Here is a 17044-nt window from a genome sequence, read left to right on the forward strand (position 1 = left end):
CATTTGTGTTTGTAAGCCCCTTAGTTTATGGTATTTGGTTATAGCAGCCTGAATGGACTAAGGTGGAGTTGAGTGTAGCATACAAAGTATTAAGAACGTAGCTCCAAGCACCCTTTCTTTCAAGGTGGCCCAGTGAGACGACGTCATACCCATCTTGGACATGGGTATGGAGGCTCGGGGAAGTTAAGTAACCAGCCAAGACACAGAGCCAGGGTTTTGGACCCCACTTTCCCAAGCTCACCTTCCACTATGCCACTTCCTCATCTTATTTCAGAGACCCGAAGGAAACAAGAGCCCCCTGTGCAAGCCCCTTGACTATCCCACTCCCTGGGTTGGACTCCAGTGCTGCCCACAGGTCAAAGGACCAAGCTCTTGGCTAGAATAGAAAGTCCAAAGTTTTGTCCCCATTCTCTGAGCCACGCGATAATGTGCCTGCCCCCCTGCCCAGAGCCTTTAACCCCTTTTGCCAGTGAGCTTGGGTGGCCAGTGAGCTTTGAGGGGGCAGCAGGAAATTCTGTGTATTCAAACATCTGAAAGAGCATGTCTCAAGTCTGCCTTGGATGGAACTGTACCGGGGACTTCTGTCATCCCACAATTATCCTATATCCACAATGCTGACTTAAGGCACAAACAGAAGCTACCGTCTGCCATACTGGCCCTTGGCTAGTGCATACAAAGTTGACCATCTGTTGGGTGGTTTGCCTGAGCTGTGTCTCACTGTTGGCAGTCCATATTTATCAAAATAGACCTCTCTAATACAAAAGAAGGCTTTGCTGGAGGCCAGGGAAACACAATAGGAATTAGACTTATGCCTCCTTCCCTGGTTTCCCAAGATGCCCTTAACAGCATCATCAATCTCCTGACACTTGCTGACTAAAAGTGCTTGCCTTTCCCACAGTTGTACTTAAAAACATCAGATAAAGGTAGAGCAGGTTGGGGAACTTGGGAAAGGGTCCCTGACAGCTGTGTGGGGAGGAGGTCCACCCACCATGTGTGGCCTGTGAGTCTTTCCCTGGTCTCATGAGCAAGGCGGAGTTCTTGAGTTCCTTAAGGCAAAAACTTGACCGTACCATCTTGAGCTGGAAGTCACATTCACATTACGGAAAAGACCATTTGCTAGATCGAGTCTTCCTGGTCAAAGACTATCTTGGGAGTGTGTGTGTTAGGATAAGCAGCTTCTTTGAAATGTTATATTAATGAATTTCACTCATAACATACTAAGAGTAACCAACGTGAGAAGTCCACATCCTCATGGAAAAAAAGCATTTGTCTCTAATTTTTTTTTTTTAATGAGAACTCAGTGCCTTGGACATAGTGTTCACTTCCATTGAAGAACATCTCTTGATAAGTAGAAATAATTTTTCAGGCAGAAACCTGACCTCCTAAGTTCAATAATCTTTTTAAACATTATGTAAAATTGTGGTGAAGGGAATTTTTTCTAAGATGGTGATTTTTGGGGAAGTTTTATGGGTTTTTTAAATCACAGACCCACAGCATGTCCAATAGTCAACAATCTCTAATTTCAAACTTCTGTCAGAAAAATAATCCACAAATAAGCTTGTCTAAAACAAAAGTCATTACTTTCAGCTGTTAATGTTGATATGTACCCATAGGGTTAAGTCTGTGGGTGCAGGATTCACATTCCCCAGGTTCAAATCTTTGTTTATCACTTCCTAATTGTCCAAATTTGGGCAATGCATTAAACCTTATCAAACCATAATTTCATCATCTTTAAAATGAGAATATCAATAGCACATTCCTCACGTGAGAATCACACAAGTTTATAGACATATCAGTGCCAATTATATTCTTTCTGTGTACTTCCATAGCCTTGGATTTGCATTTGGCCTATGGTCCATATCACTTATGTTTGATTTTTTTAATAGACTTCATTTTTCTTAAAAGTTTTAGACTTACAGAAAAATTGAAAAGATAGTACAGAGAGATCCCATATACACTGTACTGCTTCCCCATATGGCTAACATCTTACATTACTGTGGGATGTTTGTTATAATTAATGGGCAAATAAGATACATTATTATTAGCTAAAGTCCATGCTTTATTCAGATTTCCTCTGCTTTTACCTAATGTATTTTTTCTGTTTCAGAATCCCATCTCGGAGAGTCATTATGTGTCCCTAGGCTCCTCTTGACTGTGACAGCTTCTCAGACTTTCCTTTTCCAAGAGCACTGGCCAGGTACTTGGCAGGATGCCTTCCTATTGGAATTTCGTCTCATGTTCTTCCCAGGATTAGACTAGGGTTATGGGTATGGGGAGGAAAAACTTGGAGGTAAGGTACCATTTTTATCAGGTCGTAGTGTAAAGGGAACATGCTATGAACATGACCTTTTATCATTGATGGTGACCTTGATTGCCTAACAGAGGTAATGTTTGTCAGAATTCTCCACTATGAAGTTACTACTGCCTTTTTTCCACAATGTGCTCTTTGGAAGGAAGTCATTATGTGTAGCCTACACTTAAGGAGTGGCAATTGATGCTCCCCCTCTTTGAGAGCAAAATACATAAATTATTTGGAATTCTTCTGCATTACCTCTTTTGTCCTATTTATTTATTCATTCATTCAATAACTTATTTATATGATATGGACCCATGGATATTTATGCCACATTTTGGGTTACAATCCAATGTTACTTTATTTTATTGTTCCAGCTTTGCATTTGGGAGATATTCAGTTGGTTCCTATGTCCCTCTGACATACTTGTTTTACTTTTTTAGCACTTCCTGTCAGACATGCTCCAGATTCATCTTGTATATTTCCTGCCCCAGTCCTAGAATCAGCCATTTCTCCAAGAAGCCCAATTTCCTTTAATGGAGAATGGCAATAGAAGCCAAGATCTGGAAGCCAGGTGTGCTAGTTGCCGCTGGGTTTCATTTCTTTTAGGTACTTTCACCTCGAGGAAATACACGTGTGTATACTCACTCATATATTTGCACTTCTATAGATATTTCTATGTAGCCATCTCTATCAGTGTTAAGCAAATACGAATTTAGCTGAGGTCTCCAACTCTAATCCATTAAAACATGGATCATTCTATCCTCCTAAACCTCTTGCTTATCTGTAATTTTCACCCCACAAGTGAGAAATCTGGTTCCCACCATTTGCCATCCACATGCTTGATTGCTCAATTCCAATATACAGAATAGCAATATCAGAATTGTTAATCTGTACTCACAAGGGAAACAATTTCATCAGCTAGAGTATAGTGCTTATGTTCAGTTCCTTTTACCTTTAGTGTTACAGATGCTACTCATTTCCAGTTACTTAGGTCAGCATCATTTCCCCTATCCACTTCAGTGATATTGGAAACTGTAATTTTTTAACCAATAACAATAAACAAACACTTGCAAACTTTATCAATAACAAAGGAACTTCATATAATTAAACATAGAATACATTTTATTTTTCACTGGATTGGGAAAAAGAAAATTATAGAAAAAGATAAAAAGATTAAATTTTTACATAAATCCCAAAGATCTGATATAAATTATCACCAATAAACTTTCGATATCCCACATATTTTTTGGCCTGTTCTTTATCAAGTGTGTCCAATATTGTCGATGTGACCTATCACCTAGTAATTCACCTTGGCTCCTGCCATCTAGGAAGAGTTTCTCCTTTCTACTACTGTTTTCGAATCTATATTTTCTTCTGAGAAATAAACTATAGGTACTTGAGCCACAGTAAGCCTTGACCCCAGGCTGGAACAAGCCATACTAACTTATGAGGCTGAATCCTTTCTCTGTTTGTGTATATTTTATATTGCTTAAAATTTTTTTAAATGTTTATTTATTTTTGAGAAAGAGAGAGAGAGCATAAGTGGGGGAGGGACAGAGGAAGAGGGAGACAGAATCTGAAGCAGGCTCCAGGCTCTGAGCTGTCAGCATAGAGCCCAATGCGGGGCTTACTTAAATCTTATTGAACCCCAAGTAGTAAGAGACTATATTCTGAACTAAAATAATGTTGAGGATTTTTAGGGCATTTATCATGGCAGCAGGAAGGTCAAACTTTAGGAATTTTAGCTCCTAACAGTTAAAACAAAGAGGTAAACATATCACCTTTAAAATACCACCCCTTTGGTTTCCTTGACTAGTTGGCATTTTTCCCAATAACACAGGAAATTTGAGGTTAAATAAAGGGTTTTTTTTTGGAAAATAACGCCTGCATTTCTAAAATGCAAACGAGGCAGGACAGACATGGACTGACAGCTACCTGCACCATTTTAAAAAGGAATTTCTGAGGCAGTTTTAATGAAGTGGCAATTTTGCAGACAATGTAAAATTCAAAAACACTAAGGAGATGTTAGGCACCAACATGCCAAGCATATAAAACAGCATCTGGCAGTTTCCCTTTGGAGGACTCCTGTGCCAGCATTTCACTTAGATAAGAAAAAAAAGTCTTTTTTTCAGCAATCTTCTTAAATGCTTTAATTTGACACTATCTGAAAGTGATACTTAAGTTGTGGTAAATCACATTTAATTGCAGCAGTCTGCTTGCTATTATTTTACCATTGCTTCTTTTCTCTCTGAGCTCTCAAAGACCCCATGGAAAATAAAATATCCCTTAATTGAAATGCTTCCCTACTTAATGACATTTTGCCCATCCAGGTCAATTATTTTGACATATGCTAAAGCAGTAGCAGTCACATTATAAGGTCAAGGGAAGCTAAACATTACAACTCAGCTCTAAGAACTCAGCATTTGCCTGCTTTTATCTCACTTGCTCGAATACAACTTCCTTGAGAGTCTAGATCTTGTCTGACCCTGTAGCAACAGCACCATTTCTCTAGCTCAGTAATGTTTGAATAATGAATTCGTGGAGTGTCGGCTAGCTGTGAGGCTCTGGGCTAGGGGCTGGGGACACGGATGGAGAAGACACAGACCCTGCCCTCCAAGAGGCTAAAGGGAAGGAGGACATGTGAATCAGTGATCTTAAGACAGGGTGGCCAGGCTACGGAGGCTTCTGTGCACTGAGGAACTTTGCCCTGGATATATTCATTATTGCTCTTTTCCTCAACTGCTCCATGATGCAGGGAAAGAGGACGAGACTGGGTTCACAGGAGAAGGCAAATCTGTTCAGGTTTCCACAGCTAATTGGTGGTCAAGTCGAGAATGAAAGCTGGGTCCTCTCCAGACCATGACAGAGGTTGCCATGGAGGTGTAGAGAAGAACAGAATGGAAACCACTGTAAATGGAGATAAGATTGGGGTGGGGGGGTTGGTAAGGCAGAGTTGGCACCCCAGAAAGGCTGAGAAATCAAAAGCTTTTATTTGTAATGATTAATTCTGGAAGGTGCCTTCGATATCTGGACCAACTTCCTTGACTCTCAAGAATGGCAGACCACCACTGAGACCCTGCTCAAATATCTACAGGGACAGGGAGCTTATCCCCTCAGAGGGCTGGGAGCACTTGGCAAGTGCCGGCCATGTCACCTGCTCCACTGGGAAATCACTAATCAAAATTACTTTATAAAGAGGAAGGAGGAAGCTCCTATTTGTCAGAATAGGTAAGTATATAAAACTCTTAAAGGCACAGAGAAATAAGATATTCTAGATGGTACCACTCAAAACAGTATGCCATGGTGAGTTGGCAGGGTCAGAAGAAAGACCTGGTATGGATAGTTGCCTGGAAAAAGCAGTGGATGTTGAACTTTGGGTCAAGAAAGAAAAACGGGATACTTGAAATGATGTCAAATTAAGGCTTTCAGTTTGGGTGGGCCAATATTAGCTTGTTGAGAAAGAAGTGCCAGCTGGTCTATAAAATTCAGGGTATCAATATCCTGAGAGTAAGGTAGAAATAAGATGTGCAAAACTAAAAAGCAACCAACGGAAGGGGAGAAGATATTTGCAAACGACATATCAGGTAAAGGGTTAGTATCCAAAATATATAAAGAATTGATCAAATTCAACACCCAAAAAACAAATAATCCAGTGAATAAATGGGCAAAAGACATGAATAGACACTTCTCCAAGGAAGACATCCAGATGGCCAACTGAAACGTGAAAAAATGCTCAACATCACTCATCATCAGGGAAACACAAATCAAAACGACAGTGAGATACCACCTCACTCCTGTCAGAATGGCTAACATTAACAACTCAGGGGGCACCTGGGTGGCTCAGTCAGTTGAGCATCTGACTTCAGCTCAGGTCATGATCTCACAGCTTGTGAGTTCGAGTCCCACATGGGGCTCTGTGCTGACAGCTCAGAGTCTGGAGCCTGCTTCAGATTCCATGTCTCCCTCTCTCTCTGCCCCTCCCCCGCTCACATTCTGTCTCTCTCTCTCGAAAAATCAATAAACATTTTTTTTAAATTAAAAAAAAAAACAACTCGGGCAACAACAAATGTTGGTGAGGATGCAGAGAAAGATCTCTTTTGCACTGTTGGTGGGAATGCAAGCTGGTGCAGCCACTCTGGAAAACAGTATGGAGGTTCCTCAAAAAAATTAAAAATAGAACTACCCTATGACCCAGCAATTGCACTACTAGGTATTTATCCAAGGGATACAGGTGTACTATTTCGAAGGGTCACATGCACCCCAATGTTTATAGCAGCACTATCAACAATAGCCAAAGTATGGAAAGAGCCCAAATGTCCATCGATGGATGAATGGATAAAGAAGATGTGGTGTATATATACAATGGAGTGTTACTCAGCAATCAAAAAGAATGAAATCTTGCCATTTGCAACAACATGGATGGAACTGGAGGGTATTATGCTAAGCAAATTAGTCAGTCAGAGAAAGACAAATATCATATGACTTCACTCATATGAGGACTTTACAGATACAAAAACAGATGAACAGAAGGGAAGGGAAGCAAAAATAATATAAAAACAGGGAAGGGGACAAAACATAAAAGACTTAAATTTAGAGAACAAACAGAAGGTTACTGGAGGGGTTGTGGGAGGGGGGATGGGCTACGTGGGTAAGGGGCATTAAGGAATCTACTCCTGAAATCAATTGTTGCACTATATGCTAACTAAGTTGGATGTAAATTTAAAAATTAATTAATTAATTAAAAAAAAAAGAAATAGGATGTGACAACAGCCACCAGGACAGAGCTGCACACAGTGTGGACCAGCAGTCTAGGACTTGCTTTCTAATCATCTGGTTCTTCTTTTCCTCGTCTGTATAACGAGGGACTTTGCCACAGATCTTGCTAATATCCTAGAGTGGGTTTCCATTTTATTTTACATTATGTGACACACACATTTACCTTTTTTTCCTTCTAGATGTCATATAGCTGTTCCAAGTCTTCACCTTCCTGGATGAAGAAGCATTTTTCTTCAGTCATGTTTTCTAGGAGTCTCTGGGTCTCATGCAGTCTGGAACATTCAGCTAAGGATCTTCTAACTACTTTGGTCCCTTTCATGGGTCCAACGTGGTTTGGGCCACTTTGAAAAGCAATGTTGCCATTCTCCAGCCAAGTTTGGAGATGGGATTTGGGATACAAGTGAAAATCTGGGCTGTAGGGGTCTCTGGATACTCCATCGGAGGTCCAGGTACCCTCTGAAGAACATCGAGGAGAGGGGTTTGCTCTCTGTTATTCCAAGAGCTGGATCCCAGTTTGGGGAAACAATGGGAGCCTCTTTTCTCTTTCATTAGGCCCATTTGCACACCTTCCAAACTTTGGTTTCTCCCTCCCCACCTCACACTAAATCCATTGCCATCATATGCTTAATTTTTCCAATGCAGAAGCTATGGGTGAAGGATGTCTTTCGGGTGCCTAAAAAAATCTGCATTTGATCATGTATCAGTTTGTCGTTGGTTGTGTGCTTGACATGGTATTTGTAAAATATTTGTTGAAATAATTTGAGCCCGAGGAAAATGTTCCCTTCTTCTGAAGAGGATGTGATTTGCCTTTTCAAAGGACCTTGGGGAACTAGCCACCCAAGATCATATTAATTCAAGTACAGGGCTCTTTACAAAGCAGTTAAGCAATGTTCAATGACAGTTAAACATTCTAACAATTGATATAGCTGTACAGTTGTCTCCCAAATGAATATCAGCTTAACTGTTCCCACTACCTAGAAAGGTTAAGTTCTTGTTAATATGGCTATGTAACATATTGCCCCCAACTTTAGGATTTAAAACCACAAGAACCATTGATTATCTCTCATGGTTTCAGTGAATTAGGTATTCAGAAGCAGCTCAGCTGACAATTAGGTATTGTCAGACCTTGGTTCACACTCAAGGTCTCTCATGATGTTGCAGTCAGATGTCAGTTGGGGCTAAAAGCCCCGCTTCCAAGAGGGTTCACTTACAAGGCCGGCAAGTTCGTACTGGGTTTTGGCAGGATGCCTCAGTTCTCCATGTGGGTCCCTCTACAGAGCGACTTGAGTGTCCTCACACAGTAACAGCTGGTTTCTCCAGAGAGAGTGATCCAAGAGGTCAAGGCAGAAGCTGTAATGCCTTTTGTGACCTACCTTCAAAATTCATACACTGTCACGTCCACCATATTCTATTGGTCACCCAGGACCAGCCCTGATTCCATATGTGGGGTGAGTAGCAAGGTCATGAATACCAGGAGGCAGGATCACTGTGGGCCGTGATGGAGAATCACTACCACATGAAGAAATTAGGACTCATATCCAGGTCTGTCTGATGGCAAAGCCCTTGACCGCACTGTGCTGCCCTCTTCCAGCATTCTCCTTAAATTTGGGGGTCCTTCTGAAAAGGAGATCACCTTAAGCCTGAAATAGCATGGAGTAGATGCATTGATTATGTTAAGAATGTAATAAGAGAGGTGGAGAAGCCTGGGTCTTTGGCGTGGTACAAGGGGAGGGAAATGGTGGACACCGAGCAGAGGACAGGACCAAGAAGCAGAGTTGGGAAAGGCCAATAACTGTCACCCACTGTGCATTTTGCTTTTGTTGTCATTGAAAGCAACTATCAGAAAGTCTCTGTGGGTGAATTTCTTCTTTTTTTAAATTTTTAAATGTTTATTTATTTTTGAGAGAAAGAAAGAGACTGAGTATGAGTGGGAAAGGGGCAGAGAGAGGGAGAGGGAGACACAGAATCTGAAACAGGCTCCAGGCTCTGAGCTGTCAGCACGGAGTCCGACGTGGGACTTGAACCCATGAACCGCAAGATCATGACCCGAGCCGAAGTCGGACACTCAACAGACTGAGCCACCCAGGCGCCCCTCTGTGGGTGAAATTTCTGAGCACTCTACCACCAACAATCCTCCTGCAAAGCTTCCATTTGATGGGTTTGGATTTTCTTAGTGCCAGGGTTTTAGAAGACAAACTAACTTGTCACTGGTCCCAGGAAGTCTGCAGCTGACAGGGTTAACCTGAGCTTCAGGAAACTGTCTAATCCGTGTCCTTGCCCGGGTCCTGCAGAACGGAGTCTCAGTTGGAAATACTGCAGTGAACAGCTTGATGTTTTTCCTCTTTTTCTTCCAGTTCATTCTATATTGATATTTAATAAGTGTTTCTTTGGTGATATCTCTATGCTCATTGTTTAAAGTTTGAAAATTGAAGCCCCGTGGCTTTCATAGGAAATAACCGTTGACTCACTGTGGTGAGATATATAAACATTCTTCTAAGTTCTAATCGCAGTGACCACTGGGATCATTTTTCACAGAGTATAATTTTCATTATTTCGAAAGACAGGCCTCAAGTCAGGATCTAGAAAGACCAGCCATTTCCTTGGAGGTTTTAGCTTTCATCACTAGGTTTTTCTTCTTCACAGTTTCTTCACTCTATATGCCTTAATTCAGCCTCCTATTGTTTCTTCCTTTGTTGTTGTTATGGCTAATGTTACTAATGAGACCTGGGGACTCATAGCTTGACAATAATCGCTGTTTACCTGCTTCTACCATTATTTTCAAGCAGCATATTATCTTTACAAGTATCTCATTGAATGCAAGTCTTAGTAAAGTAGAAAGAACAAAAGTCCTCCCCATTTTACAGATGCAGAAGGGCAAAGCCCCATGGATCTGAGTCACTGTAGGGCTGCTTAGATCCAGAGCAGAGGCTGGTCCTTCTCCCACAGTTATTCCAAGGATAATCCTCCTTTACGATTATCCTGCCCCACTGGGCCTGGGAAACCTAAGATACTCTATAAACCCGTCTGCAGCTATGGAAAGTTGTGTTGGGGGAAAAAAACCTACCATAGACCAGGTTCTGTCCTGAGGTGTTCTGAGGGGCTGGTGGCCTCTATTATTTTAAAAATCACCTTAAATCATCTTTTCTTTTCAATTAAAAGAATGGGTCAGATGTAGGATTACAGAAAACAATTTAAGAACCAACCAGATTTATTGGAGTTGATACTTTGCTACAAATGCTTGAAGTCTGTCCACCGGTCTCTTATGAAATAAAATGCTACAGAAACAATTCATTCTCTCCCTCCTCGCCTTTCCTGCCTCCCTTCCAAGGCTGCCCCCATCCTGATTCATTTTCCTCATTCATTTGCACGTTGTTCTATCGTTATGCACAAGAATGAGTCTACATCATATGCCATCATCTTTGTGTTTTGGAAGAATTTGCATGAATAGTTTCCACCTGCTTAAACCCATTCTAGCCTCATTTCTGAAAGATGCCTTTCAGAAGGGCTGCGTTTGCTTTTCTGAATGTTTCACTCCTCTGGTTGTATATGGGGCATCTCAGGAAGAATATGGGGAGTGCCCAAGACTTAGTGGCTCCTACTGCAGCAAGGGCTGCAGGCTTGTATGGTTTCCATGACGGCAAGTCCCTAAGAAAGGCAGAAAGCAGGGACTAAGCTTCTATGTGGACTAAATTGCATGCACACTGACCGCCCAGGAGGGTTGTGAGAGCTGACATCCCCAGACAGGCTGGAACTTGCGCCTCGCCATTTTACAGAAGGAAATCAGGCCCAGAGAAGAGAATGATTTTCTTAATGCCACACTTCCAGAGATTGGTAAAGCGGAGACTAGACAGCTCAGGGCTCATGACACCTGTGCACTAACCACATTGCCTTTTTCCAGCCCTGTTCTTCAACAAACAGGCCACCATCAATTTGGTGATTTTCTTGCCTCTACTTTCCCAGGGAAAATGCCAGCAAACTGTAAACACCCATGCCTTGAGACCGCGGTAACCGGCTTGGGACTCGTGGGCCCCCTGCCTCTGGGAGACAGCAACGATTCCAGAGCTTGCGGGGAGATGAAGTCAAAGGGCAGGAAGAGCGGGCTCAGGAGCTTTTGCTCGGAGCGCCCTCCTGTGGCCGACTGGATAGCAACGTTCTCGTCCCCGAGCTGAGATGCAAAGTGGTTGTAGCCAAAGCGCTTTTCACTGCCCCTCCGTCGTTACCGCTCCCCGGTGCGCACTCTGTACTGGGCACATTCACTTCTTACTGCATCCCTGGAATAATTGATTCCCAACCAACAGTGGCGCGGTGTGTCAGTCGCGCTGTGACTGGTGCTGCAGGAACGCTAGAGAGTAAGGCATGGCTCTGGCCCCCGAGGAATCTAAGGTTCATTGGGTGAGAGAAGCACGCCAGCGGCCGACCAGACGCAGAGCCGGAGTGGCCAATACCGAACAAAAAAGGGCCGGGCGGGTACAGAGAAGGGAAGAACGAGGCCTCTCTGGGGAAGCCAGCGTCTGGAGTCCTCAAGGAGAAACGGATTTCTGATGTGGGGGAGGGGAGACCGCTTGGGCATAGGGGGAGGGGGGGGGAGTCGAGGGGGGGAGACAGGAACCCTTGCTCTCATTTCCTTCCTCCTTCCTCATCAACTGTCCCAGCTGCTCTCCCAATCACCACTAGGCAAAAGGTCCACTTTCCAGAGATCTGGGCCTCTTTTCATGGACCTCCCCTCTCTGCCCCCTTCCCTGTCCCCCTCGGAAGCTCTCGCCCTCCGCCCTGGATTCCTGAAACCAGCACTAGTCTGTGTACTGTATGAGTCAATAAGGGGGAAACAGATCCTGAACAGGAGCTTCAGGGAATTAGAAAAATCTGGGGGAGCCTGACAGAAAAGTGTGGGGGAGGTGGGGAGACAAAAAAAAAGGGGGGCTGTCCAGGGGCGGGTTCCATTCATCCCAAGTGTTTGGGGTGGGGGGGTGGGGAGCTTGAGAGAAGGCTGAAGCAGAATGCGTTTGGTAAGGAATACCACTGTCTGTCGGGATTCATTTGCTTGGGGAACAAGTCACAGTTATTTGCAATTGGCGTCCAGTTTCTCTGCACTAGAGAGGCAGAATAGAGCGGAATTGTCTCTGAACCCAGCAGCCTTGAAATCTCATCTTGGCTCTGGTTGTCCCTCGCTGGATCATCCTGGGCAAATCACTTCACCCCGCTGAGGCCCGGTTTCCTTGTCTGTTTAATGGGTGCACTGCTTCATTGGGTGATTGTGGAGATTGGGCAACGTAGTACCTACTAAACACGACTTAACACAGAGCCTCAGCAAATGAGAGCTATTATGAATAGATGCTCCCAGATTATTTGAAACACTTTAAATCTGAACGCCACAATGCCTGATCAAAACTAAATGGTAGCTCAACTAAAGAATTCTAGGGCATTAGTGGGGGGAAAGGGGCAGTTCCCTCATTTTCAGCATGCAGGAGAAAGGTGTTTTCGTCTGCTCAGGCTGCTGCGACAAAATGCCATATACTGAACGGCTTAAGCAATGGGAGTTTATTTCTCATGGTTCTGGGGCTGCAAAGTCCATGCCAAGGTACAGTAGGGTTTGTTTCTGATCAGGGATCTCTTCCTGGCTTGAAGACACAGTCGACTCTTCACATGTCCCCAGCTGCCACCTTCCTCATCCCCACAGTGACTCATCTTCCGGAAGCAGCCATTTCTACCCTGGCTTCCCTGGCATCGCTACTGGATAAGACAGGAGAGTTGGATTTGAAGGGTGTTGGAGGAAAGGATCCAGAAGTATCAGAAGCTGGAGAATCATCCCTTTCTGCACAGACTACTCTGTCTGGTTTGGGGCTGCTAACCAAGACTTAAATCCCCTCCTCAGGACTGCCTGGCCAATACCCAATACTCCTGCCACAGGTATGTCTCAATCAGATTTTCACATCCTCCCTACTCCACGTGCTCCAAATTCATCCTCAAAATTTCCCACGGGCTACATGTTCTCCAATAGCCTGCTCCAGAAGGAATCATCCCCACAATATTCCTTCCTTACGTCCACCTCTGTCCTTTCTCTTACTCCCATTCCACTTTCCCACTGTGTGGATAAAGGAGAAAATTTATATTTTACAGGTGAAGAAATGGTTGTTCACAGGAGTGATCTTCAGAGAGTCACATTTTGAGTTAGAAGTGGGGTAGACCTTTGGAATGGGGGCTCCATAGTGCTGTCTTCTCTCCCAGGGACTCCTAATGTCCCAGTCTCAATGAGCTGGGATGAACAGAGGCTTAAGAAGAATTGTCTGACCTTGCTACCTCCGAAGCCCTACCCAGTGCACATGGCCTGAAGTTACCATGGTGATGGTAAATAAACTTCACCTGGTGCCTCTTCTATTACTGCCATTCCTATTCTGTGCTGAACCTCCAGATGTGATCAATAGAATCAAGCAAGAATGGAATCGAAAGGTGAAGGGGGCCAGACCCTGGGAGTGGCAGTGTTGGAGTCAGAACAGGGGCTAGGAGCTCTGAGGCACTGAGTTTAGGGTCTTCAAGCCTTGGAAGGAGAGTAGCAGTGCCCAGGGGAACAAGAGACTGGGGGCCAAGCTTATACTGTGAAACAAGAATGTAGGCCTGGTATTCAGTATTCTTCAGTGGTCCCAGCATGCAGAGCTAGGGAAGACTGGTGCTAGAAGGTTGTCTGAGAACAGGGAAGACACATGGACCAATGTGGGGTCTCCCAGTCACTGGAGGCCTAAACACTGCTGCAGGGAGACACCAAGGGCATTCAAACGTGGGGCAGAGGTAGGAAAAGGTACTTTTTATCTTTTTTTTTTTTTTTTTTTTGCAGTAAGGCAATTGTACACTCACTTGGTTTTGAGTGTCAAATACCTCTGTATGAAGAATTCTTTCTTTTCCATTTTTCTTGCTCCCAGGAGAAATGATTTTCAACAATCTGAGATATTCCCTGTCCCCCACCCCCAGCTTCATCAGTTCTTATCTCTGCCCTGAGCTCTTGTATCTCTACTTTTGCCTCTTGTTCATAGACATAATTGATTCATTAAGCTTTTTAATCTGATTGAAATTTTCGTTCAAGTCTTTTTTAACTTGCTTTGTGGACTTGCTGGTGAGTTTTCTTTCTCAGTCATTTGGGCTTTCTTTTCCTTTATTTATAATTTTGATTAAATCTTTGGCTCATTTCTTTTTGTTAACTCATATTTTCTACCTGTTTTTAAGAATTCATGTTAGGGATGGCTCAGGCCCATGCTCCTATACATCATCTTATTTAGGGTTTCTGCATGTAATTATTATTCCCCAATTTAAATAAAAGGAAATATTATAAAGAGGTTATTTAAGGCTTATATGTACTGTATAAAGAGTCTAAGGAATACCAGTATACCCATATTTCAGTTTAATGCAACACTACCTTAATTTCTGAAGTCTTCTGTGTGTCCTCCAACAATCATATCTCCTCCTTCACCCTAAAGGTAATCCCTATCCTGAATTTTATTGAGCAGTTGCTTCTCGTTATAGTATTTTTTACAAATCTCTGTATGCTCAAAAAATTTATTAAGGAGTTTTACATGTTCTTGGAAAAATATTTTTACACCATGTGTCATTTTGAGTTAACGATTGTCCAATCATGTATTACAATCTCAAAGTTCTGTACCACACAACAATAAGCAATTATTTCTCATATATGCATCTAGGGGTTGGTTGGGTTTGACTGGGCTAGGTTCAGCTGGTTTGTTTTGGGTATAGGTCTGCTCCATGTATGTCCCATTCTCCCAGTGTTTATCTGAAGCACTCTTTTCACATGGTAAAAGGCAGGAGCACAGAGAGCAAGCCCAACCACAGATGCACAATTTTAGCATTAGCTTATGTCACATTCACAACATCCCAATAGCCAAAGTGAGTCACATGGCTTAGCTTGAAATCTAGAGATGAGGAATTCCCCTCTGCCCACCAAGAGGCTTTGGGAAGAATGGGTATCTATAATACAAGAGCTGGAAGTCAACTGGAGTTTGTTCCTCAACCTACCAGAATGATACGATCATATTTGTTATATGATTCCATCTAGGAACTATGTAGCTGTACTTTATTCATTTTTTTTTTAATTTATTTTTGAGACAGAGAGAGACAGAGCATGAATGGGGGAGGGTCAGAGAGAGAGGGACACACTGAATCTGAAGCAGGCTCCAGGCTCTGAGCTGTCAGCACAGAGCCTGACGCGAGGCTCGATCTCACAGACCGTGAGATCATGACCTGAGCCGAAGTCGGACGCTTAACTGACTGAGCCACCCAGGCACCCCATGTACTTTATTCATTTTAACTGATGAGTAGTACTCTGTTGTACAATGACTGTATTTTATGTTTCTTTTTTCAGTGTTTATTTACTTTTTAGAGAGAGAGCTGGTTTCTTCTGTTTTTAATGTTTATTGAGAGAGAGTGTGTGTGCAAGCAGGGAAGGGGGCAGAGAAAGAAGAGAAAGAATCCCAAGAAGGCTCCAACCTGTCAACACAGAGCCCGACGTGGGGGGCTCCATCCCACAAGCTGTGAGATTGTGACCTGAGCCGAAATCAACTGTTGGACACTTAACTGACTGACCACCCGGGCGCCCCAGTTTATTTGTTTAAAGTTTATTTTATTTATTTTTGAGAGAGAGAGAGAGAGAGAGAGAGAGCAGAGAGAGATGGAGAGAGAGAGAATCCCAAGCAGACTTCACAATGCCAGCACAGAGCCCAATGTGGGGCTCAAACCCACGAACTGTGAGATCATGACCTGAGCTGAAATCAAGAGTCAGATGTTTAACCGACTGAGCCACCCAGGCACCCCTGTATTTTATGTGTCTATGATTCTGTGGACATTTGTGTTTTGCTAATACAAACAATGCTGCTTTGAGCGCATTGGTACATGTCTCCAGGGCAGATGTCTGAGAGTTGCTCAAGATTAAACTATTGTAGAGCAAATTACCCAGAACTTTGAAATCAAAAAGACCACATGAGCTGTAGATAGTATTCTAAGAGCATTTTCATCAAGCCTCCTAAAGATCCTCTAATGCTCAGGGATGTAATTTATTTTATTTTGAGAGAGAGAGAGCATAAGCAGGGGATGGAGAGAGAGAGAGAGAGAGAGACAAAATCCCAAGCAGTGTCACACAGAGCCCAGTGTGGGGCTTGAACTCATGAATTGTGAGATCATGACCTGAGCCAAAACCAAGAGTTGGACACTCAACTGACTGAGCCACCCAGGAGCCCCTCAAGGATGTAACTTATTAATGGTTAATTTCATAAAGAAATATTATAGATGAAGTGTTACAACTCAGTATAGGGAGAGGTGAACTTGTAGAAAACAGTTAAGTTGTGATTTTTGTATGCGGTAAAGACGGTAACCCTGAAATCTGCAGTTTTATTGCCCCTTTTGGTACAATGATGTCTTGTACAATAATGTTATATTTAGTCATTTTTTCCTCTGGTTGTATAAATCCTAGGCTCACATATCCTCATTAAGTCTTGTCATTCTTCTGCTTCCTTCATTATGGAATTAAAATTTTAAATGCTCGCCATTTGTTTGGGTGAGAATCCTGTAACAACCCGAGAATGCCACTTTGCAGTACCTGTGCCCGACACTGCCACCTGGTAGACGCCATCTGAGAGGAAGTCATTGCTTGTTATTAGGCCCTGGTGGACCCCTGTTGTTACACCTGACATCCCTATCCTGAGATGAGTCAGAAATGAGAACACCAGAAAGAAAAAAAGAAAAAGAAATGAGAGCACCAACAGAGGGCATATTGCCCAACAAGCATCCATTACTAGGGGGAAGGCTATCTAGATCCGGGCAAGTAAACGAGGCATTAGTGGCATCTCACAGCACGTGCGAAGTGCCCATCCTTTCACCAAATATGGCATTCTCGCATGCAGGGTCTGTGCCTGTGCTTTGGGTTTCTTGGGGGCCTCAGTACACTGAGTTTCCTGAAGACACCTGGCCCCCGGC

This window comes from Panthera tigris, chromosome A3 (assembly GCF_018350195.1).
Source record: "Panthera tigris isolate Pti1 chromosome A3, P.tigris_Pti1_mat1.1, whole genome shotgun sequence".
Lineage (NCBI taxonomy): Eukaryota > Metazoa > Chordata > Mammalia > Carnivora > Felidae > Panthera > Panthera tigris.